The 24,257-nt window shown below is 36.7% G+C and overlaps 1 pseudogene; it reads right to left on the bottom strand.

Moving 5' to 3' along the window:
• Nucleotides 1-1,092: 1,092 nt before the first annotated feature.
• Nucleotides 1,093-4,565, bottom strand: LOC129398128 (FMR1-interacting protein NUFIP1-like; annotated as a pseudogene).
• Nucleotides 4,566-24,257: the final 19,692 nt, after the last annotated feature.

Genomic DNA, 24,257 nt, shown 5'->3' with positions numbered 1-24,257 from the left:
TTTTAAAATCTTAATAATGAAACAGGAAAGGAAACTGATTCTCTCTTGAAAGCTCCAGAAGGAGTGCAGCACTTCTGGCACCTAGACTTTAGACTTCTGACCTAAACTCACATTGCTTCAAGCCTCTGAATTTATTCAGAGCAATAGGGAACTAATATAATATTCCATTTTGATTTTATAAATCATTGGGTGTGAATCTAAAATATTTTCATAATTAGCAAATCCTGTAACGTGCATGTAATTTTAATCCTGTTGTTGTGTTATTAGGGTCAACAGAGACATTTGTTGTAGTCTCTCTGTTACAGATGCCTACCCTCCTCATTCTTAAGCAGATTCTTTATTTTTAAGAGGCTGTAATGAAACAAAATTATGATGTAAGTTTATTATGTATATTCTCAGTGATAACACTTAACTATAATTTATTAAATAGAAGTGATTATGTCTCCAAAAAGAAATTTTAGACTGTCAGAGTATATTTCTTATGGAAGAATAAAAGCATTAATTTTTGATCCAAAACATAATATTACTTCATTTGACTTTGATCAAATGTCAAGAAAGTTATAATATATCTACTTTAATCAGCTTATTTGTTTAACATTTGTTAGACAACTTATTGAAACGGGTTTATTGCTTTGACTAAATTCCTCATGTGGTTTGGCTTTGAGTCCAAATCTCATGTCAAATTGTAATCCCCACATGTCAGGAGAGGGACCAGGTGGGAGGTAATTGGATCATGGGAGTGGATTCTCCCTATGCTGTTCTCATGATAGTGAGTGAATTATCACAAGATATGATGGTTTAAGACGTGTAGTACTTCCCCCTTTGCTCTCTCTCCTGACGCCTTGTGAAGAAGGTGTTTGCTGCTTCTTCACCTTCTGCCATGATTGTGTTTCCTGAGGCCTCCCCAACCATGCAGAACTCTGAGTCAACTAAACCTCTTTTCTTTATAAATTATCCAGTCTCAGGTAGTACTTTATAGCAGTGTGAAAACAGACTAATACAATTCCCACTTTATTAAAACAATACACAGAATTGATTTTAAACCTGAGTGAATAATTTAAATAATTATATTTGCATTTTATAGTCTTAATATTTTATTTTTTTGAATAGTCCAAATGTTTTAATAATCTCAATTAATATAAATGTATTAAATTTCCCAGAGCTGGTTTGATTAAGGAAAATAGAAGTCAATTATAGAGGATATGAGAAAAAGTAAAGTATTTCAGTTATAAAAGGCAGAACTCAACAATAGTCATGTAATGCTTACATTTCAGGAACTGATTAAATGAACAATAAGATAGGAATGTAGAAGGCAGAAAGTTTGAACAATTAACAAGCTAAATCCAAAAAAGCCTGTACCCAAAACAGGCAAAGCACCTCTCTACCCACCCAAAACTCATAGAATATTTACAAATATTGACTATATAATTCCATAAAGTAGAAACCATACAGACTACATTATATCTCCTTAGAAATTTTAAATACACTTGGAATCTGAAATACCCATTAAAAATAAACAATAGTCACCATAGCTAAAGACTGTCAGACATACAGCCAAGGGAGTACTCAGGAGTATTTTCAGTCCTAAATACATTTATTATCAGGAAACAAGAAAAATGGAAAATAAAACTGTTTATATAATATACCTTAAGGCAGCGTGGGGATCAACAACATCCGTGGAGATATGGTCATCAATGAAAGTAGTCCAGGAGTACGTGAATTCATTTATTAACCATAAGCCTATAAAATGTGTATGCTAACTAGTAATAAAAGTACAAACTGTGTTATATTTTAGAATATCAACTCAGTTGTAACACTAGTTATTTCATCCTGAGTTGGTTGGGAATCACATCTTTGAATATATCAAAATTAAACTGAGTTCCTTGAAGTCAGACATGGCCTTATTTATTTGTATACCTTTAATATAAGCACAATAGAGGTACACAGAGTAAGCACTCAACAGTGTTATATGAATTGAATTAGTTAATGTATGAGGCAGATAATTTCCCAAAATATGGGGCTCACTGGAGGAGTAGGGTGAAACAGAATAAACATATCTGTATGGTGGGTACAAGGCTGGAAAACACTGGCTAAACATGAATCTTCATCTCAGGTCTGTGACGTCACTAGGGTCACGTGCTAGGTGTTCCAAGATTCTGGAGAGGATTTTACCAACATGGAGGAGCTATCAGCTTTCTTACCTTTCTTCCTTGACAGCAAGATTCATGAACTTCAATAATCACAATGTTAAGAAAAGTTAATCTTCAACTATAACAGACTAATTTTTTAAAAATTTAGTCCCTTTTAGCTGTATGTCAAAAGGGCAGGCCAATAGCTACAGCTAGTACAATGACTAGAACACAAGCTCAAATTCCCTGGTATTATAGGAGACAAAAAGATCTCACTAGCTTTCATTTTCTTTACAATTTTTAAAAAGCTTCAATTAAGTACTTCAATTGTATCTAAACATAAAACAGAGGCCCCATCTGTATTAATATTTTAAGCATTCAATATTTGAGCTATGTAAGTCGTGCTAGTAGGTGAATTTAAACATGTCTTAAATAAGGAATATTTACATTTTGAAACCTTCTGATTGTATTAATTTGATCTGGTTTATTTTTAAAACATTCCCCCTTGCTACAGAACATCTTCCTTTTCTGCATTAAAAACAAAATGGCTGTATTTCTCTGCCCAACTTTGCTTAGCTGAATCAATCCTTTTAAAAGCTTTCTTCTTTACTGCTAAACCTATCTTCAATTCTTAACCGACACAACATCAGTCATTCTTACATGAGAACAATACATTAAAATAAATACAAAGAAAAAATTCTCCCAGCAAATACTAGATTCAATCCCAACAATACAGACACAGTCTTAAAAAATCAGTTATGTATTTATTTGCATAGAACCAAAGGAAAGACTTAAAATTCCAACATACATCCTACGAGGCTTAAAATTTAATTACAAATCCAGTTTTGAGGGAAAAAAAGGTTTTGGTTTTCCTCTACTAATGAGGATGATACTGTTTCACATGCTTCAGTTATGTATGCTGAAACACCAGACGCCTATACATCTTTACTTTTCACAGAATTAGTATCCAGTCCAAAAAAGTCTTTTTTGATGATGTACGGAACACACTGCAAAATCACATTTCTTTCGTGTCGAATGTCCGGAGCTAGAAGCATTTCCAAGAGATATGGATGGTGTGTTCTTGGTTCGAATAACGTTTGATAGTTGTGATAATCTTTTTTTCTCTTAGGGTTTGTCTTTTCAAAACTTTTTTTTCGGTTCTCACTCTTGGCTTCTGAAAAATTTCTAACAGTTTCTTTAACATCTTGACTTGGACTCTTAGGAGCACTGCTATCAAGAACCTGGTTTTCTGCCAAAACGTCTGCTTCAGTCTTGATGGGAGTTTCTTCTGGCTCACTCTCTGACCCTGAAAGACTGCCATAGCTACTCATTAGTGAGCATAGGGCTGGTGTCACTTCCTTGGGTATCACAGAATGTTGTGGTTTCTCCTCCTTATCAGACTCAGAATCACTGTTTATCAAAACACCAAGAGGATCTGCATTCGCCTCAGGTGGACCTTCTGGCTTCAAATCACACAAGTGATTGCCTCATCCAGTGACTGCTCTCTGTCTAGAATTGTCGTTTTTCCATTTGTGATTCTCGCCAGGACTTCTGATCTTTGCCATTTGTGAATGTCTGGACATCCCCTTCATCTTGCCATATTGTGTTGTTGTCAATACTGCTCCTCTCTTCTCCTTTTCAAGTTTTAACTTCTTCTTCCTTTCAATATTGGCCAGAGTTGGCTAGTTTTTCCTTCTTTCTTCCCTCCACTGTGCAATTTCCTCTGGAGTGTCTAACTTGATCTTCTTCATGCCAGGAGCATGCATATTTCTCCAATGGAAGTGGACAGTCTTCTCGTGTGCAGTAAAAGAGCAATCTACTTCAGGGCATTTTGTATGTTCAGACGTGTTTGTCATACTTTTCTTGATTTTTAAAACCACGATCACAGGTATCACAAAAAAAGTGAAAAACTGGTTCCTTTCTTTTCTTTTTTTTCTGTTTTCTACTGGGAGGTAAGCTGAAGTCTGTGAATTTTTCATCATACTTTCGTGGATAATAAGAATTTTTAACTGAAGGGTTGAAGGACTTCTGATGCCGAGGAAACCTATCAGAAGACTGTCTCCAATACCACGATGTGGAAGCATGGAAATTCCAAGGCTGGCCGCTGGGTTGAGGCTGAGAATCAAGGGGGGACTGGGCGTCGAAGGGGGGTTGCGCCCCGGGAAGAAGCTGGGCGTCGAAGGGGGGCGGAGCCCCGGGGAGAGACTGGGCCTCTATGGGGGGCTGCGACTCAGAGGAAGGCTTTGACCCGGTTGCGGGAAGCGAGGACGTAAGCGGTGGTGGCAGTGGCGGCAGAATTGCCCAGAACATCCAGCTGTCCCGCGGCGGGGCAGTGTCGGTCAGGGGCCCTAACGTGGGAGTCAGCCCGGGAGACGCACGCCACCCGATAGGAGTCGCGAAATCACCAGTCGGCTCAGCCATACCACCGGCCGGGTCCGGAGTCTAGCACGCGACTGTCTAGTCTTAATATTTTAGAAAGGAGAACTTATCAAAATGAAATCTGGATAATTTATAAGCTCAAATAAATACATTCAAGAGGTTCAGTTATTGACGAGTTATTTATATTGTTTTAAATACCTCTCAAATATTTTCGTAAAATACGTGTGTATACACTGAAATAAGTAGATATTAATCTTATCCATTTATTCAACTTTTATTTGCTGAGCACATCATCTGCCCCAGGCACTATTCTAATTGATATAAATAAGCATTTCCTGGGAATGGTACATGTTTTCTCTCAACTCACAGTATAGAAAGGGAGACGTGCATATATCACAAAGTACTGAATGCTACTTGAAATTTCATCATCAACATTGTATGATAAGATTGACAATATTAAGAGTTACTAATATTAGTACTTACCAATTATAAATGTGCTCCTACCAGATATTAGCATCTTATGTCACTCATTCTTTGCTAAATAAATGCATTATCTAATTAAACCTTTTTAATAATCTTGTCAAAGTAGTATGATTTATTCCATTTTGTAGATGAACAAAATTAGACTCATAAAAGTGACATTACTAGGAAATGTTTACACACCTAAAAAGGAATAGCAATGGGGTTTGGAGGCAAAACATGAGCTTTCAAAGCCTTAACTTTCAGCATCAATAACATGTAGCCTCAAATTACAGTTGATCTACAAAGATCAAACTACAGTTGATCTTTTTTGCTGAGAGTTTCAAAAAAGAATAATTCTGACTAACAGGGTATATTTGGGTCTTCTATAATGGAATAGATGGTTTGGAAATTATAATTCAGGCAATGAGAAGTCATTGGAATATTTCAAATAAGAATCAGACCTAATTGAACATTTTAATTAAATAAAGATTATCTTATATAATACCATGTCACATTGTATTTTGTCATATTATGTCATATCAGAAGGCATTAGAGAAATAATTCATAAAACAGAGGGAAAGGAAGGACAGAGAAGCATGTTGACAGTGACAGCTGATGGAGAGAATAGCAACAGGCATACTGCTAGCACAAAGTCACAGCCAAAGAATAATGGAGTTACTCTTTTAAGTATGGTACATATACCCAATTTATTTTTCTTTTTTTTTTAAGATTTTATAATTGAAGTTCATCTTAATACTTTTATTTTTTATTTTTTTATTTTTTTTTGCTAGAAACTGGTTAATCTCTTTTATTTTTTTATTTTTTTATTTTTTTATTGATCATTCTTGGGTGTTTCTGGCAGAGGGGGATTTGGCAGGGTCATAGGACAATAGTGGAGGAAAGGTCAGCAGATAAACAAGTGAACACAGGTCTCTGGTTTTCCTAGGCAGAGGACCCTGCAGCCTTCCCCAGTGTTTGTGTCCCTGGGTACTTGAGATTAGGGAGTGGTGATGACTCTTAATGAGCATGCTGCCTTCAAGCATCTGTTTAACAAAGCACATCTTGCACCGCCCTTAATCCATTTAACCCTGAGTGGACACAGCACATGTTTCAGAGAGCACCGGGTTGGGGGTAAGGTCATAGATCAACAGCATCCCAAGGCAGAAGAATTTTTCTTGGTACAGAACAAAATGGAGTCTCCTATGTCTACTTCTTTCTACACAGACACAGCAACAATCTGATTTCTGTACCTTTTCCCCACATTTCCTCCCTTTTCTAGTTGACAAAACCGCCATCGTCATCATGGCCCATTCTCAATGAGCTGTTGGGTACACCTCCCAGACAGGGTGGCGGCCAGGCAGAGGGGCTTCTCACTTCCCAGAAGGGGTGGCCTGGCAGAGGCGCCCCCCCACCTCCCGGATGGGGCTGCGGCTGGGCGGAGGCGCCCCCCACCTCCCTCCCGGATGGGGTGGCTGGCCGGGCAGGGGCTGCCCCCCACCTCCCTCCCGGACGGGGCGGCTGGCTGGCTGGGGGCTGCCCCCCACCTCCCTCCCGGACGGGGCGGCTGCCGGGCAGAGACGCTCCTCACCTCCCAGACTGGGTCGCGGCCAGGCAGAGGCACTCCTCACATCCCAGACGGGACGGCAGGGCAGAGGCGCTCCCCACATCTCAGACGATGGGCGGCCGGGCAGAGACGCTCCTCACTTCCTAGAGGGGATGGCGGCCGGGAAGAGGCACTCCTCACTTCCAACACTGGACAGCCCAGCAGAGGGGCTCCTCACATCCCAGACGATGGGTGGCTAGGCAGAGACGCTCCTCACTTCCCAGACCAGGTGGCGGCCGGGAAGAGGCTGCAATCTCAGCACTTTGGGAGGCCAAGGCAGGCAGCTGGGAGGTGGAGGTTGTAGCTAGCCGAGATCACGCCACTGCACTCCAGCCTGGGCAACATTGAGCACTGAGTGAACCAGACTCCGTCTGCAATCCCGGCACCTCGGGAGGCCGAGGCTGGCAGATCACTCGTGGTTAGGAGCTGGAGACAAGCCCAGCCAACACAGCAAAACCCCGTCTCCACCAAAAAAATACGAAAACTAGTCAGGCGTGGCGGCGCGTGCCTGCAATCGCAGGCACTCGGCAGGCTGAGGCAGGCGAATCAGGCAGGGAGGTTGCAGTGAGCCGAGATGGCAGCAGTACAGTCCAGCTTCCGCTCGGCATCAGAGGGAGACCGTGGAAAGAGAGGAAGAGGGAGACCGTGGGAGACGGAGACAAGGGAGAGGGAGAGGGAGAGGGAGAGGGCTATTTTTCTTGAAAGTTAAAATATGTGAAGACCTTCAACTTAACAACACAATATAATATATTGAATCGTTTTAAGAAATATTCATTGAATGATGTTTTATGTACCAGGCAATAGTTGCTGAGGAAAATCAGTAGAAAAAAGAAAAAACATCTTGTCCTCCAGGTATTATATTTCATGTATTGAATATTTAAGTTAGTGTTAAAGAAAAAAAATGCAGTGACACTTGCTAAAGCACCATATAGAAGACTTATTCAAGGTAGGTGACGAAGGCTATTGATACTGGTGTTGGGATCATTGCAATGGAATTTCGCTGTAGAATAAAGAAATTGACCTCAGCTCTAAATACAGCATGGGGCAGTGGAAATTCATAGCCAAGGAACAGAGAGGTGGTCAGCAGATGGAAAATTGCAGAGGAAGCCTCAATAATAAGGGAGATTCTAACCAAAATAACCTAACTGAACTCTTGCTGAAGACAGGCTGGAGTAATTCGATATCATCAGGGAGATTGTGAAGGATAAAGAACCTGATCGGATATTGAGGATAATCAGATATAAAGGGTGGAGTGTTCTTGCTAAACTGACTTTGTTAGGATTCTTGCTAAAATTGGTCTTTACAAGGAAGTGCACAGATGGGACGAGGATAGGATTTAGGAGAATGACTAGAGTTTGGTCAAACAAAGAATCTTACTAGCTACTGAGAAGTACTTCCGGAATGGCATTTTAATGAACCCCAAGATTCTACTTCTTCCTTAAAAGCAATGAGAGTACTGGCAAAAATTATCAAAATCAACTTTCAGAAATCTGAATATTAACATTGGACTTGCAACAATCTGAGGAGCATTTAACTATGGAAACCTGATTTTTAGGGTTAGTGTTAATTGATCTAATTCAGATTTTGTTGAGTGTAAACAGCCTTTTTCCTAGGGCATTTGGTGATAACAATCTGTGGCAATTATTTAATATCACAGCTGATTAGGGTGTGATAACAAAACAAAAGGCCAAACAAAAAACTAAAGCGAAAATTGAGATGCCTGTATGAGATTTGAACAGTTGAGATCTATTCCTAGAAATCTGGAAGTTCATGTGCATGTGCAGGGCTAGGCACGTGCTCAGGAATGACAGACTAAATGACCTACAAAACACTGATCTTTCACCTCTAGCTGACTTAGAGTCTTTTCACAAGCAGAAAATGAACACTAAAGAAAAGTTAAAAATTACCTGCCAGAAAGTTGAAGATATGCTACAAAATACACGCAACATCCCTAAGAAAAAAAAAAACGAAAATACGTTGTTTTAAGAAACTTAAGGAAACCTCTGTCCAATCATTAGTTGACAAGCTAACTGAGCAGATTTCACTGGCCACATGTCACAAAGAATATAGACTTTACAGAATTTAGGAAAGTCACAATAATTATTGAATCATTCAATAAATATTTGTGTTAGGAAATTCATGAGTAACAACAGCAACAGAAACAACAACAAATAGCAACAACATCTTCTTGGGAAAGAATTTCAAGAATTGCCAAATTGCATTATATAAAATGTCTAGTTTTTAACAAAAACATTCAAGGCATAAAAAAATAGGCATAATCCATTGGCAGTAAAATAAGTCATATAAACTGTCCCTGAAAAGCCCAGTTGTTGGACTTACTAAATAAAGACATTAAATCAGCAATAATAAGCTAATGTGTCCATACAATGGACATACATATGGAATGTATGTGTCCATACATATCCATACAATGGAATATTATCTGGCAATGAAAATGGAATGAAGTACTAATACGCATCACAACATGGAGAAACCTTAAAATCATTATAAATGAAAGAAGCTAGTCACCAAAAGCCACATATTTTATGATTCCATGTATATGAATTACCCAGAATAGGCAATTCACAGAGACAGAAAAATAGATTAGTGATTTGTAGTGCTCTGGGGAGATGGGAATGAGTAGTGACTGCTAATGCATGTTGGTTTTCTCTTGGGGGTGATGAAAGTACATTAAAATTAAATAGTGGTAATACACTTCAAAAGGGCATATACACTTCAAAAGGGCATATATTATTGTATGTTAATTTAATTATATTTCAATAATGCTGTTTTTTAGAAGTCACTATTATTAAAAGAACACTTCAGGATCATTTTGATGTGCAGTTGTAACATGTTTAGGGGATACAGATTAAAAATCAATTACTACCTCATGCAATTGAGTGAAAATAAAAACACAAACTATTTTTCCTCTGTTCCAACACCACAACAATCAACACAGACTCCTGTGACCAAATGCGTGAAGACTTTTTTCCCACCAATAAATGAGCAATGATTTCTATTGCCAACACCAGTTGTGTGTCCTTCAATCCAACTCAATTCTGATGTTATCTACTGGGAGATAGCATCAAACCTGGAAGGTTGAGGAAGTCAGTTCCACAAGACTGCCCCCCCGCAACCAACTTCTGATGCCAGTCACAAGGCCTAGGTGGTTTTATCTCCACTTCTGACCAATTGGCTCACTGGGAAATCCCACGACTCCCTCTGTAGGTTCAATTACTTTGAAAGAGCAGTTCACAGAACCCAGAGAAACTTTTAGTTACATTGACCAGTTTATTTAAAAGGATAAAGTGAAAAAGGATACAGATGAAGAGATGCATAGTGTGAGGTATACAGGAAAGGTTGTGGAGTTTCCATGCCCTCCCCAGGCATGCCTTCCTCCAGGAACCTGCACATGTTCAGCTATCCCAGAAGCTCCCTGAGCCCTGTCCTCTTGGGCCTTTTATGAAGAGTTCATTGGATAGCCATGATCAATTCATGGAAAATCATGTCAAAATGTGATTGGACAAAGGGGTATGTCTGATTTAATACTGACAGACTGATGGGGGACCCAGTGAGGCATGTCTGTTGATACTATTCTTGGTCTCTTCATGCAGCGTTCCTTCCTCTCAGGTATGGAGCAGGATGCCTTATGAAATGGGGGTCTTATGACCTTCAATCAGATAAGGTAGGTCAGGGAATTTCTTTACAGCCAGGTGCAAGACAAAAATGTTGGGGGAGACTCTTGCCTTGAGAAGTAAAGCAAAAACAAAAACAAAAACAAAAGTGAACAGGAATGCAGGAGAAGGTCAGAGAGAGAGAGACAGAGAGAGAGAGAGACTGTTTTCTGAGGCATGCTTCTGAGGTCTAAAGTGTTCCAACATTATAAAAAGGCTATGGGAGTTATGATCCAGAAACTGTAGATGGAAACCAATATGTATATAATATCACAACAATGCATGATTTTATACAGTGTTCAGTTTAATATCATATTATGTTCAATTTGGGTAACAAAGGTAAATGATATGTGGAAATTTCAATCCCCATCAATATTAACTATTCCATCCCTCTATGATATGACCTTGGTTTCCTGGTGGGTGAATTACAAATTAGTCAACATATATAAATATCCTTAAATTCTTGAAGATTGCTTGGGTTCAAATAAGACATTAATAGCCTGACTTCATGTCTTAGTTCCTTTCAGCTGCTGTAACAAAATATGATAAACTTGTTAGCTTATTAATAATAGATATTTATTTCTCATAGTTCTGGATACTGGGAGGTCCAAGATCAAGGCACCAGCAGATTTGCTATCTAGTGAGGACTCCCATTGTTGTTCATAGAGGGAGTCTCCTAGCTGTACCCTCACATGGTGGCAGGAGCAAATTAGCTCAGATCCCTTGGGCCTCTTTTATAAGGGCACTAATCCCACTTATGAGGTATCTGCCTTTTATGACTTCATCATCTCCAAAAAGGCCCCACCCTCTAATACCATTGCAGTGGTGATTAGGTTTCAACATATGAATTTTGGGAGGACACAAACATGAAGACCATAGCACTGCAGATTTATCCTTCTAGTCTATCTACCTATATCTGTCTATCTATCTATCTATCTATCTATCTATCTATCTATCTATCTATCTATCTATAATCTGAGGTTTAAAGTGTTCCAACATTACGAAAAGGCTATGGGAGTAAAAAGAAATTTCTTTTTACCTTCTGGAATTTTTACCACAGAAATGCAAGCAAAGAGAAGAGAAACCCACTGAGGATTAAGGATCTCTATCCCAAGAGGCAAAAGCATTCTGAATGCTCAATCATATCTACAATTAATGGACAAACACCGTTCATTACCTGGTGAATATACAAACTTCAGCAATTTGGAATTGTGAGAAAAACAAGGATAATATTTGGTAGAATCTGAGAAAACTGACAGTAGAGAACAACAGTCCCATTCTTTCTTATTTTTATCTGTCTATTAAATTAGAATATCCATCACTTTAACATATTCAGAAATACCGGAAAGTATAGTTCTATCCTTCTCTTAGCCCCATTATTCATATATTCCTAAGAATGAATAGTGAATATGGCAAGACTGGCGTAAGCATATGGATATACTTATTTTCTTTCTAGTTGTACTGCTGTGTGGTTTACATAGTCATTGAGTGCTCCTGTCCTCCATATAGTAAACCCACCAGTGGTGTGTGCTGAGTTCTGCATACTAGAGATGAGTCTTCCAGCAAATTCTTTCTGCTACACACTACTGAGAGCCCTAGAGCCATTGCAGAGCCATTCCTCCTTACAAATGGTTAAACCTTCAGATGCAAACTCTTCTGTGGGTGGATTGTTCCAAGATCTAACTTGGAGGAACCAAGATATAAAGAAGGCAGGTTCAGTATTACTGGGACATGTTAACTAAGATGCGGGTGCTCGTGGCAGGTTACACAAGCTTTTCTGAGATGCTGTCTTCTCTGTGATCATTGATTTAGAAGCTAGAGATGGGTCTGTAGCATTTATAACTTGTTAGTAGATGTAGTCACTGGACAAGTCAAGACAAAAATTAGAAAATTGATGAAGTGTCTAAAACATTTGTGTACTCTTCCCTTGATCTACATATTTAGTCCTACAGCTTTGGGATGCTAAGCATCATTAATCATTCACATTAAACCTTGTTGTGAAGTAGCCTCTACTGATATTGTTGAATAATTAACTCCCCTTGAATCTGCTGCTAATTGCTATATTTCACAGGGTACTTGGTGGCAAGTGTGGCTTCCTATTAAACACAGTCCTAAGACACTGATACTTCCTTGACCAACACTAGTGCCACATTCAACATTTGCCACTGGTTTTTCCACAGTTTTCCCAACACAGAAAACATTGCTCATACCACAGAAAACGGGAATCCAGATAAATAAGAAAAAAATAAATCTTTTAGGGGGAAAAAAGCATAGATATAAAACAATAGGAGAAAAAAGTCGAAATCATGATTCATCAACTGGAGTTACTGTTAACAAATTGTGCCATATTCAGTGAGTCAGGCAGACAAGGTCATATATAATATAGACCCAAATTTATAAGACCAAGCTCTGTCTCCCTGTCTTTGTGTATGTGTATATATGTGTATGGAAAAGTATTTTAGTGAACCAGGATAACCTATAAGACATAATCCTCAAGGATTGTTTTTTATTTTTAAAAAATTCAGCTTAATTTATTATTACTTTCTTCTACTAAAAATATAACACTGGTAAGTTCCATATATTTTTAGTAATTTTAAAATAATTCAGATTCCTGTAATGAGGAATTAAAATATCCAACCCAATGTATTAGTGAAAACTTTGAATGGTTTAGTGTCGTGCCTTCCTCTCCATCCTTCTTGAACCAGTCCAACTTCAGCTCACATGACAGAAGACTAGAAGCCAGCCCGCATTTAAGAAAGGGGTGTTGTATATTTCTTCTATTTTAGTTTTTTGTCTTTCTATTTTTCTTCCACCAACTTTGATTCTGAACACTCCAAAGTTGGAGCACAGTGAACATGAGGAGGCAAATAGGCACTCAAGTGCTGAGTTAACAGGTAGTGTTATAGGCAGACATCATACTCTATGGACTTGTAATCAGTATAATTTTTATGCTCTTCTATGACTGCTATTATGTGTTCTTCAGAAAATCAGCTGACACTTGGGAACCTTTTACCTTCAATTTCCTATGGTTGTCATCCTGACTCATTGCTTTCTAATTTACTTGCACTTCTGCATCTGAACATAACTCTAGCTTTTCTCTGGTGAAGTATGCTGACTTTTGCTCTTAAAAGGAATTTGAGAAAATCTTATCCTGACTCTCTATCAGCTGTAAGTCATATCAAATTCAGAGGAAACAGACAAAATGTTTGTTTAACAAAATCTGAAAGTACAAGATGGTGAATCCAGCCATCTCAAATTTGGCTCACCCCTCAGCAGCTAGCTTTGCAAATCTTTTGCTCTAAGGTTTGTAAGGTGAACACGCACACAGGTCTACATCAAATGACAAATTTCAAGCTCTCTAAGTGATTCTGCTCAAGTACCTTCTACTAAGTGTATGATGAAGAGCAGGAACAACAAACCATTACCCTCTTAAAGTAGTAAAGCTCACAGGTCAACGAAAAAATTATGCACTCTGCCTATGCTTCTTTTCTTAGCCTTTTCAAGTTCCTTTGAAGTGTAGATGTTGGTTGGCAGGTTTTCTGTCATTGACGTTTTGCAATTCCAGCAAAGTGGCATAATTGGAATGCAGCATCAATTGTTTTCAAGCCCCAGCTGAAACTGATGTCATAGTTTTCTAAATATATCTCTTGCTTGTTTATCTAAATATATCTCTCTCCCTTTTTCTGAGTGTGTGTAAGTGAGTGCCTTCCCAAACAGGAAATTCTCCTTTACTTAAATATTTATGCCTAAGTGTCCTTATTAATCTTCTTTACTGTCAGGCTGTTAATAAACACACATAGAAATAAATGATCAAGTTTCCCAGACAAGGTAGAATAACAAGGATTAAATTTACACTTACTTTTGAAATAAAAACAAAACAAGATAGACACAGTGTATAAAACAATGGTTTCAGGCAATAGGCCATCAGGCAAAAAAAAGGTGATTCTTGAGAAAAGATAAAAAAGAAGATGGGTCCCCAAATTGCCTCACATCACCGAAAGACAGTTTCCAGGGCAAAGAGAAGGAAGAGTGAACCCAGTCAGAGGCTGATAGACTCCACATTTTGAAGAGATAGAGCTCAGAGCCAAGACAGACTGAGGTGTCTTGAGTTCACAGGGAAGAGTATCAGAGAGGAAGCTGCCACACAGAGAAGAAGCTTTGGATAGCCAGTCATCAGAGGTTTCTGCTAAAATCTTTAGCTGAGTACTGATGACCACATATGTATCAAGAGACTGTGTGAAGCCATGGAAATAACTACCACCACCACCTATAACAAAAAGAGCAGGGAAAGAATACTGAAGGCTCTAAAATGGCCAGGTGCTGTTCATGTTTCTACTAGCAAGAATGGAAAACTTAACAATTCACAGGTTATTTGGTAGGATACTCTAAAAGGTATTGCCTTAGCAGTAGAGCAAGCAAAATTAGTCCTAAAGTGTGAATAATCAAAAATTTTGAGATATCTTCATTGTATCTTAAATAAAAGCCCAAGAATACCTACATAAAAAGTTAAGAGCAGATGAAGTTAAACAGATAAATAGACTAGTTAGCATAAATAAGAGATAACAACAGAACCTGGAATAATGTTGTTTGGATGTCTTATCCTTCAGGAACTATTGAAATAAGATGACTGTGAGAAATTGTGTACTACTTGCTTTGTAATTTAAAAACTTCTGATAAGTGAAACCACATTTTTTTTAATAGGGCCTCACTCTGTAGCCCAGGCTGGAGTGTAGTGGCACAATCATGGCTCACTGTAGCTTCGACCTCCTGGGCTCAGGAAATCCTCCCACTTCAGCCATTCAAATAGCTGGGACCACAGGTATGTATCACATGCCCGGCTAATTTGAATTATTTTTGGTTTTTGTTTTGGTAGAGATGGAATCTTTGTATGTTGCTCAGGCTGGTCTTGAGCTCCTGGGCTCAGGCGATCTTCCCACCTTGGCCTTTCAAAGCCCTGGGATTAAAGGCGTGGCCTGACGCTCCTGGCAAACCACATCATGATGGGAGAAATTGTGTGTTAGCATTGGAGTTACTTGACTACAATGACAGAAAAAACTGATAAAAAGCGAAGTTCCTTCTTAACCTGTGTCCAAGTGACCTGTAGGAGCCTCGTCCTTCGGCAGCTATATGAGCCCTGTGTTAATGAAGAGACAAACATCAGTGTTATGTGGTAACTTTTGGAGATGTTCATAAGACTGACAGGTTGTACATGCACTACATACCAATATGATTGGCTAAAACAAACTAACAAAACCATTGTTGGACGACGATCCGGAGCAACTGGAACTTATAGAGTCCTGGAGAAAATGTAAAATGGTACATAAGTTTCAGAAAGCAGTTTAGTAGTTTCTTCCATAAACATTCACTTACAACACAACCCAATAGTATCCTAGAGCTTTTAGAAATTGTTGTAAATGTATTTTATAATTTACATGCAGTAGAATTCATTAATTTCTAAAGTTTCATGTTTTTTTTTGTTTTTCTGTTATAAATGTCTTTCAGCCTAAAAAACCTCCTGTAGCATTTCTTTCAGAACAGATCTATTGGTGATGAATCCTCTCAATTATTCTCCATGAGATAAAATCTTTATTTCACTCTTATGTGTAAAATATATTTTTGCTGGATATAGAACTGCTAGTTGGCAGTCCATTTCTTTCAGAATTTTAAATATTATTCTACTGTCCTCTGGCTTCAGGGTTACGAATGTACAATTCTCCAAGTCAATTGAATTGTTGTTCCCCAATATGTATCACTGTTGTCTGAAAGCCTTAAGATTTTCTTTACCTTTGGTTTTGTTCCAAGTCTTTGCTATTGTGAACAGTGCTGCAATAAACATACGTGTGCATGTGTCTTTATAGTAGAATGATTTATAATCCTTTGGGTATATACCCAGTAATGGGATTGCTGGGTCAAATGGTATTTCTGGTTCTAGCTCCTTAAGGAATCGCCACACTGTCTTCCGCAATGGTTGGACTAATTTACATTCCCACCAACAGTGTAAAAGCATTCCTGTTTCTCGGTTTTGGACAATATTTTAATGGTGTGTCTAGTCATGGTTTATTTTGAGTTTATCTTGTTTGAAATTCACTGAGTCTCTTAAATCTGTACAACTAATTTTACCAAATTTGAGAAGTTTTCCATAATTATTTCTTTGAAAATCTTTGCTGTACCAATCATTCAGAGACTACAATGACATGGAAGTTAGACCTTTGGATATTGTCGCATAGGCCCTGAGAAGTGGCGATTTTATTTCGTTTTTATCTTCTTCAGATAGGATCATTTCAGTTGATCTGTTTCCAACTTCACTGACTCGTACTTCTTTTATCACCAACCAGCTACTAAACCATCTTTTTAAAAAAATTTTCATATCTTAGTTTTTAGTTTCAAAAATTATATTTGCTTTTATATAGTTTATTTTTACCTACTGTGAATTTCTATTTTTTTAATTCAAGTATATTAACAATTATTTTATCAAGCATTGTTATGGTGGTTGCTTTAAAAGTTTTGCTTAATGACAACAACTAGGTTATCTCATGGTTAGCATGGATCATCTTTCTCCTTAAGAAATGGTAAAGCTGGATGCAGTGGAGGCTGAGGTAAAAGGATCTCTTGAGCCCAGGAGTTTGAGACTAGCCTGGGTGATATAGAGAGATCCCCTTTCAAAAACAACAACAACAGAAAAAACGAAGAAGAAGAAGGAGATTGATTTTTTTTCCCACTGGTTTTTGGTATATCAAGATATCAAGAATGTTTGCATTATGACCCTGAACGTTTTCCTTCTTCTTTTTTTTTTTAGAGGGCAGTGGCGCGATCTCGGCTCACTGCAAGCTCCGCCTCCCGGGTTCACGCCATTCTCCTGCCTCAGCCTCCCGAGTAGCTGGGACTGCAGGCGCCCGGCTAATTTTTGTGTATTTTTAGTAGAGACGGGGTTTCACCGCGTTAGCTAGGATGGTCTGAATCTCCTGACCTCGTGATCCGTCCTCCTCGGCCTCCCAAAGTGCTGGGATTACAGGCATGAGCCACCGCGCCCAGCCATGCCCAGAACATTTTCAATATTATGGTATGAGACTCTAAATTCTCATAAAATCTCTTAAAATCCTCCTAAGAATGCTCATTTCAGTTCTGTTTTATTATGGTTTAGCAAGCAAGTATTAAATTTGGTCTGCAAATTGTCTCTCATCTTCTGTTCATAGCAGTTTTAGTATCAGTTTAGTTTCAAAGCCTTTGCTATACTGTTTGTTTTTCCTTCACGTGTGCCACTTAGAGTTTGATCTAGGACTTGAATGATGCTTTAGATCCTGGTTAATTCTCAAAGTCTTTGTGTACTTCTCTGGGCGCGTTCCCCCCATGCACGCCTTAGAAAAATTCCAGTAATTGTCTCTGTTTGCATACAGATTTAGCAATCCCCTGGCAGATATTTCCTTGGATATTTCCTCTTGTATTTCTTTCCCCCTTCCCCCACCTCCAGTATGTAGTTCCTAGGGCCCCACCTCAGTTATCATGGGCCATATATGCAGATTTCTTTCAGAGTTTCAGTTTTCCATACCATTGCATGCTTCCACACAAACGGTCCACATTAACTATTAAGCATCTACGAAAAAAATATATAAAAAGAAAAAAATTTCTTTGAAATAATTCCTCTCACACTCTTAGTACAATAGGCATCCCATTTTCTGTATTCGGAGAGACAAGTTTTTCTTAGAGTTTTAGGTGCTCAAATTTTTCAAACTGCACAGTTGCAGTTTAATTCCATAACTGATGCTTACTTCAGGGCAAGGACAGAAAAGAAAAAGAGAAAACACACACACACACTCACACACACACACACACAGAAAAAGAGAGAGAGAAAGTAAAAAATGGCCATTCCCACACTCTAGGGCTGGCAGAGACTTTTCTCCACAAGCTCTCTGGCCAGAAAGAATCCTTTTCAAAGTTTTCTTAACACCTGCCATGCATTTTCTTAATTTAGCCTGCTGTCCTGTCAGAGAATAAAGGAATAATAAAAGAAACCACCCAGGAAACTTATTGCCAGCATTTTGTTGTTCTTCAAATTTTAGCTTCCTTCACCAGTCTGCCTGCTGTTACTTACTTCTCAGAGTCCTTAGGTAGTTCTTTTATGTATTTTGCTCAATGTTTTTAGTTGTAATCAGTGGGAGAGACAAGCTGCAGTGGCTTACTCCATTTTACCTATAACCAAAAGTATCCACTTCTAGGTATCTAGACAAGATATAATAACAGACATATAATTTCATACAATAACATAACAAAATGTGGCAACTTCATTTGTAATGATCATAAATTGAAAACAATGAACATTGCTATCAACTGCTGCAGTGATCATAAATTGTGGTATACCTGAACAATGGATTATTACTCAGCACCTAAGAAGAGTGAACTATTGACACATGCGATGCATTAATGAATCTCAAAAGCGTTATGCTAAGTAAAAGAATCCAGGCATGAAAATGTATATGCAGTTTAATTTCATTTAGAGAGTAGTCTAATAAAGAAAAAATGTAGTGGCAGAGCAGTGATTGTGAAGGGTCACGGTGTAGAAAGGGCATCAAAAAAAGAGCACAAAAGAATGTTTTGGAAGTAACGGAAAAGTTCTATATCAAAATTATGGTGGCAGTAGTGGTATGACTTTATGATCTTGTCAAAACTCATAAATCATACATTTGAAATTGGTAAAATTGTATTGCATGTCCATTTAAAATTCAATAAAGATTATTTAAAAATTTAAACACAGATGCCATGTATACTGTATTTTCTCCCTGTGTCTCTCTATTAAATTAATAGAGTATGTTATGTCTTGTGAGTTTGATTATCAATACAAACCTGAAAACACTGTGTGGTGATTCTAGGAGAAGTAATATCATATGTCAAATGGACTCAGTATTCCTCAATTTTGTTTAATATAAAGAGAAGTTCCTAAACCAATTTGCATATTCTGTTTTCACGGTAATTCTTCCCAGTTGTCAAAATCTTCCCCAGAGGACTCACATCCACTTGAAGGGGACTGAAAAAAGTTGTTTTATTCTATTTGCCTAAGTCAAAAGGCTTTAAGCTATTATATGGAATATAAAACTCTCACTCCCAAATGCCATGGTGGACATCCTCTTAGGCCATAAGGAAAGCAGAACTCAGAATCAATGTGACCCTTAATTGAAACAGTTTCATCTGTGTTGTGACCCATTTAACTCCTTTGTGGGCAACAAGGAATGACTAATCATATCTCTAAAAATCATTAGCCAAATTTCCCTCTGTAATTAACTCACAGAAGCTATATATTCATCAGTACTTAAAATAAAGGTAGACATTTCAATCCATAGTAGAGAAAAAAAACCTAAGTATATGTACTTACATTTAATCGGAAACTATCACCAAAGAAATACATTATGTTTTAGATGTAATAATTAAACATTATGCTGTTGAATAAGAATATTTTTCAAGCCTGAGAGATAATTTCAGCAGGCAACATAGAAACAGCCATGTCTCCCTATCAGATCTAGTCATATCCATCTTCTCAATTAAACCTTTAGGAACGCATTTAGTATCTGAAATTAATATTAGATATCAGTTCATCAAGCTGGATTTTTATGCTAAACAAGAACAAATAGCCAAATAGCAATGCCTTGGACAGAATTTGCAAAGAGTAGACACTCCATAAATATCTGTTGAATAAAATAATTACAATTTTTAACAGATAAATGATTCAATGACATTAATAACCCTTAAGCTCCATGATACTCAAAAACAAAGTTGAAGCACTAAAAAGTAAAAATAAAAAAGCAAGAAAAAACATCAGAAAAGGAGATATTCTACACAGGTAATAGAAGAGGCTTGAAGAACTGATGTTTTGATATTTTTTTACCTGCAATTATAATGTGAAGTGAGATTCTTGTCTCTAAAATAAGGTATCTCCAGATTAGTATGCTCTTCGATTTTCAAAACAGAAAAAATAAAGCAACTCAGCAACTTTAAAAAACTAAGCACATAAATAACTCTTCATAAAAACAATATCATTTTGATTTTTATACTTTATGTACATTTATATTACTTTAAAATCACCACCATAAAATTATAGATTTTATCTTATAGTCAAGTATTAACTATTGACTGTACTATCTACTAAAATATTTGAAAAAGTAATTCTTCACCTCCAATTCCATTCACTGAGAAGCTAATATTATCTTTGGGAACCGAACCATTAGATTATGGACATAATAGCACACCTACATTTCAATCCCAGCTTTGTAAATTGAACCAATTATTTATCTTATTTGGGCATGTTTACTCATCTGTAAATGGGGATACAAATACCTCCATTAGGAAGTGTAACCTCTTTACCAAGTCTTTAGTAATAGGTAGAAGATGTAATACGGTTTTTCAGTAAATACCATTACTGTTAATTAATCAGACAAAGGCAGGCAATTCAGAAGAATGCGTACTCTAGAACCCCATTTCATGGTTTCCTCACATATTTCATAACTTACAGGCTTCACAAAGGAAGTTCTCAAAATGGATCTTCCTGTCCATAAAACTCTTTACCTCAGCAGGTTTTTGTGATACCAGCCTCATAATTCCAACAGTAGTAATCACTAGAGAATAAAAACACCTGCAAAAACACTTTCTTGTTTTTAATCCTCCCTGGCCTCTCATCCCCCACCTTGTGTCTTCTGTCTTTAATCTCTTGTAGGTATTATCATAAACCACTAAAATAAGTCTCCTGTTAAACCACAATATCTCTTATTTTTTGTGTGTGTATGTGTGTGATAAGAACATTCAACACCAGACCTAGCAAATTTTAAACTATTCAATATAGCATTCTCAGCTGTAAGCACTAAGCTGTACAATAGATCTCTAGGACTTAATTTACCTTCTATAACCAAAACTTTGTGTCCTTTGACAAATATTTCCTCATTTCCCTCTCCACCTAGCCCCTGATATTAGTCAATTTTATACTCTGCTTCTAGGAGTTTAACTGTTTTAGATTCAGCATACAAATGTTATGCATTATTTGTTCTTCTAAGTCTGGCTTATTTCACTTAACATGATATTCTCCAGGCTCATCCACATTGTCGCAAATTGCAGTACATCCTTCTTTTTTAAGGCTGAATAAGATTGCATCGTATGTGTACACCACATTCTCTTCATCCGCTCATTTGTGAATAAACATCTATCTTTTCAAAACTACAATACCCCTTGTATCTTACTATCATTGAAAAAAATAGTTTTCATTATTATAAAGTAAATCAGTTTGTGAGTTTGACTTTATATGTGCCACAATCTATAGCTAAACATGGTTTTGACATATGTTGGGGAAGATGTAGTGGCATATTTCATTCTGCAATCAAGGATTTAAAAACTATACCTGAAAATATCTAGTTCAAAGCCTGCTTCCTATGAAGGTTTAAAAATCACTAATTCAGTTTAACTTGAAACAATAATGATTTACTGTGTTAAACACAATATTTTAAACATTTAAACAAATTTGTTGCAAATAAACTGAAATACTCAGAAAAGGAATTATAAAAATACTCTGTCTTTGAAGTAACATTGTATGCTGTTATTTACAAACTTTTTCTCTAATCATTGCCAATGTTTTCTCTACATATCAGGTAATTAACTTGACTTAGCATCATTGTGTTTACCTCTCAGTTACTCTTCATTGAACACTTTTCAAATGCCTTCTATTTTTCTTATTTGGATTTGGCAAATTATCTTGCTAACATTCTTTCAAAATGACTTTTAAGGACCTCTGGTATATCAATTTATTCACTGTATTGATTTCATTATGCATTAGTTGAACCAACTGTTGCAAACCTTCCAAAACACTATTGTTTTTTGCTTGCTTTGCAGCTTCATTTTTGGTATAATTGACAAAACTGTTTACGCCCTTTAGAGTTTACTCCAATTGTTAAAGTTTTCATAATAACAAGCAATTGTTTCTTGGACCTATTCTTTGTTTTCTGTTGAATATTTTCTGAGTTAATAGTTTGAGTGATCTCTTTTAAACAGTGAAAAATCTAAAATTGTGTTGGTTAAAATTGCATTGTTTTTGTTTCTTTCAAATCCTGACCTTCAAAATGGAACATAATTTTAAAATATAATTACTAGAATTGAGTTATCATCTAATCATAAGTAAACGCCTTTTTGTATTTTATGAAAATGAGCTTTAACAAGCAAGAGAATGAAAACATCTCAAAACAAAAAGTAGTATCTAACACAAATAGATATTACCCTTTAAAATATGAGTGATCAAGGTAAGTTCAGAAAATGTTCCATATTCCAAATAACCTTCCCTCCCCCCAAAAAAACCATGAAAATAAAACATCATTGATAATATAATCTGTTTATTAAAAATAAAATGTTATAGGATAGGTTTTGATAGTTAATTTAAATTGTATCAATGTATATCAATGTATAAACACAGACATAATACACACATACATATAGTTATATAGGCATACACATATAGGTATAGGTATACGTACCTATACCTATATGTATATGCATATGTGTATGTATGAATACATGCACATGTACATAAATTCATATAAATGTATACAATTTAAATTCACATTAGTACCAAATATATGTATATAGGCATGTGCATTTCTCTCTCTCTCTGTGTGTGTGTGTGTGTGTGTGTGTGTGTGTATAACACACAATCGCCCTTTGATATTCGTGGGTTCTAACTCCTCATATTGACCTAGCCCCATATATAAAAGACAGTAATTGTGAGATGTGGAAACCACTGATACTGAGAGACTGACTTTAGTAACCCTGGCTTTTGCAGGGCCTACTGTGGAACTTGAGCATCCACGGACTTTGGTAGACGGGGTGGTCCTGGAACCAGTGCCCCAGAGGTACCCCAGGATGGCTGTGTATGTAAATATTTATAAGTTTAAATACAGATTGTGTCACGAAAAACCCTTAAATATGGTGAGTTCTTTGGTCCCAGCCAATTTTCTTTAACTACTTTGTCTTCACAAACTAATAAGGCGCCCATACAATGATATAATTTCAAGGTTGTTCTGTAAAGTTTTATTCATGGTAGAGACAAATGAAAATAATATTGATGTCTAATGTCAAATAATTTGTTAATTAAGATAAAGTCTATAGCTATTTTAAAGTATAGACTAATATAAAAATAGTAAGAATTATATCTTAAAGGGCATGTAACAGATATTAATAAGTGAAATTATAAAAAATTGCAAAGCAATGCATGCATACAGTATAACACTAATATATACTAACATAAACACATGTATATAACTACACAATAAAATATATTACTTATAAATTAATATTTAATTTTCATGAACAACTATTATTCTCTAATTCTATTTAACTATTATTATCTCTAGATAATTTTTAAATTTTTGTTTCCACAGCTTCTACTTGATAACATATAATTTATAAATATAAAATTTTTTAAAAGCAGCTCTAAATACATACACATACACACATTAAAAATAACAAGAGATTTTTTTTCTTGTTGAAATAATGTTAATCTTTAAATTTCATCTGTGGTTTGAATATACAATAAGGAAAATTACTCCTAGGATGAGAAGTTGCCTTGCTTTTTTTCTGTAAGTGGAATCTACACTCTGAAGCTAGAAGAAGAGGTCCTTCTTGAAGGAAAAGTTCTCTGATTGTTCATTGATATTACCAGTTCCTGAACCTCTATGGTAACACTAGTTTGAGGAAAGCAGTAGCTAACATTCTTAAAAGAGTGATAAGTGCATCCTTTTAAAGTTGAATCTGCTAAATAGGAATAGCCTATCTGTCTTTTATTGCTATTTAGTGTAGTGATGCTTTTATTATAATGAGAAATATGGTCTAGGAGGTTGGCTGAGTGGGAACCCCTGGGGTAAGAAAAGTGAACCCATTTGCTAGAAAATATGCTACATTGTATTACTCAGAGTTAGAGGGCTTTCGTCAAAAATTCATTAATGGGAAAAGCAATGATGGTGTTTCATGACAAGGATGTGTCATATGCCA

The sequence above is a fragment of the Pan paniscus genome, chromosome 5, assembly GCF_029289425.2.
Source record: "Pan paniscus chromosome 5, NHGRI_mPanPan1-v2.0_pri, whole genome shotgun sequence".
In the NCBI taxonomy this organism is placed as follows: Eukaryota; Metazoa; Chordata; class Mammalia; order Primates; family Hominidae; genus Pan; species Pan paniscus.
The sequence above is the reverse complement of the archived record's forward strand: the minus strand, read 5'-3'. Positions and strand labels throughout refer to the sequence as shown.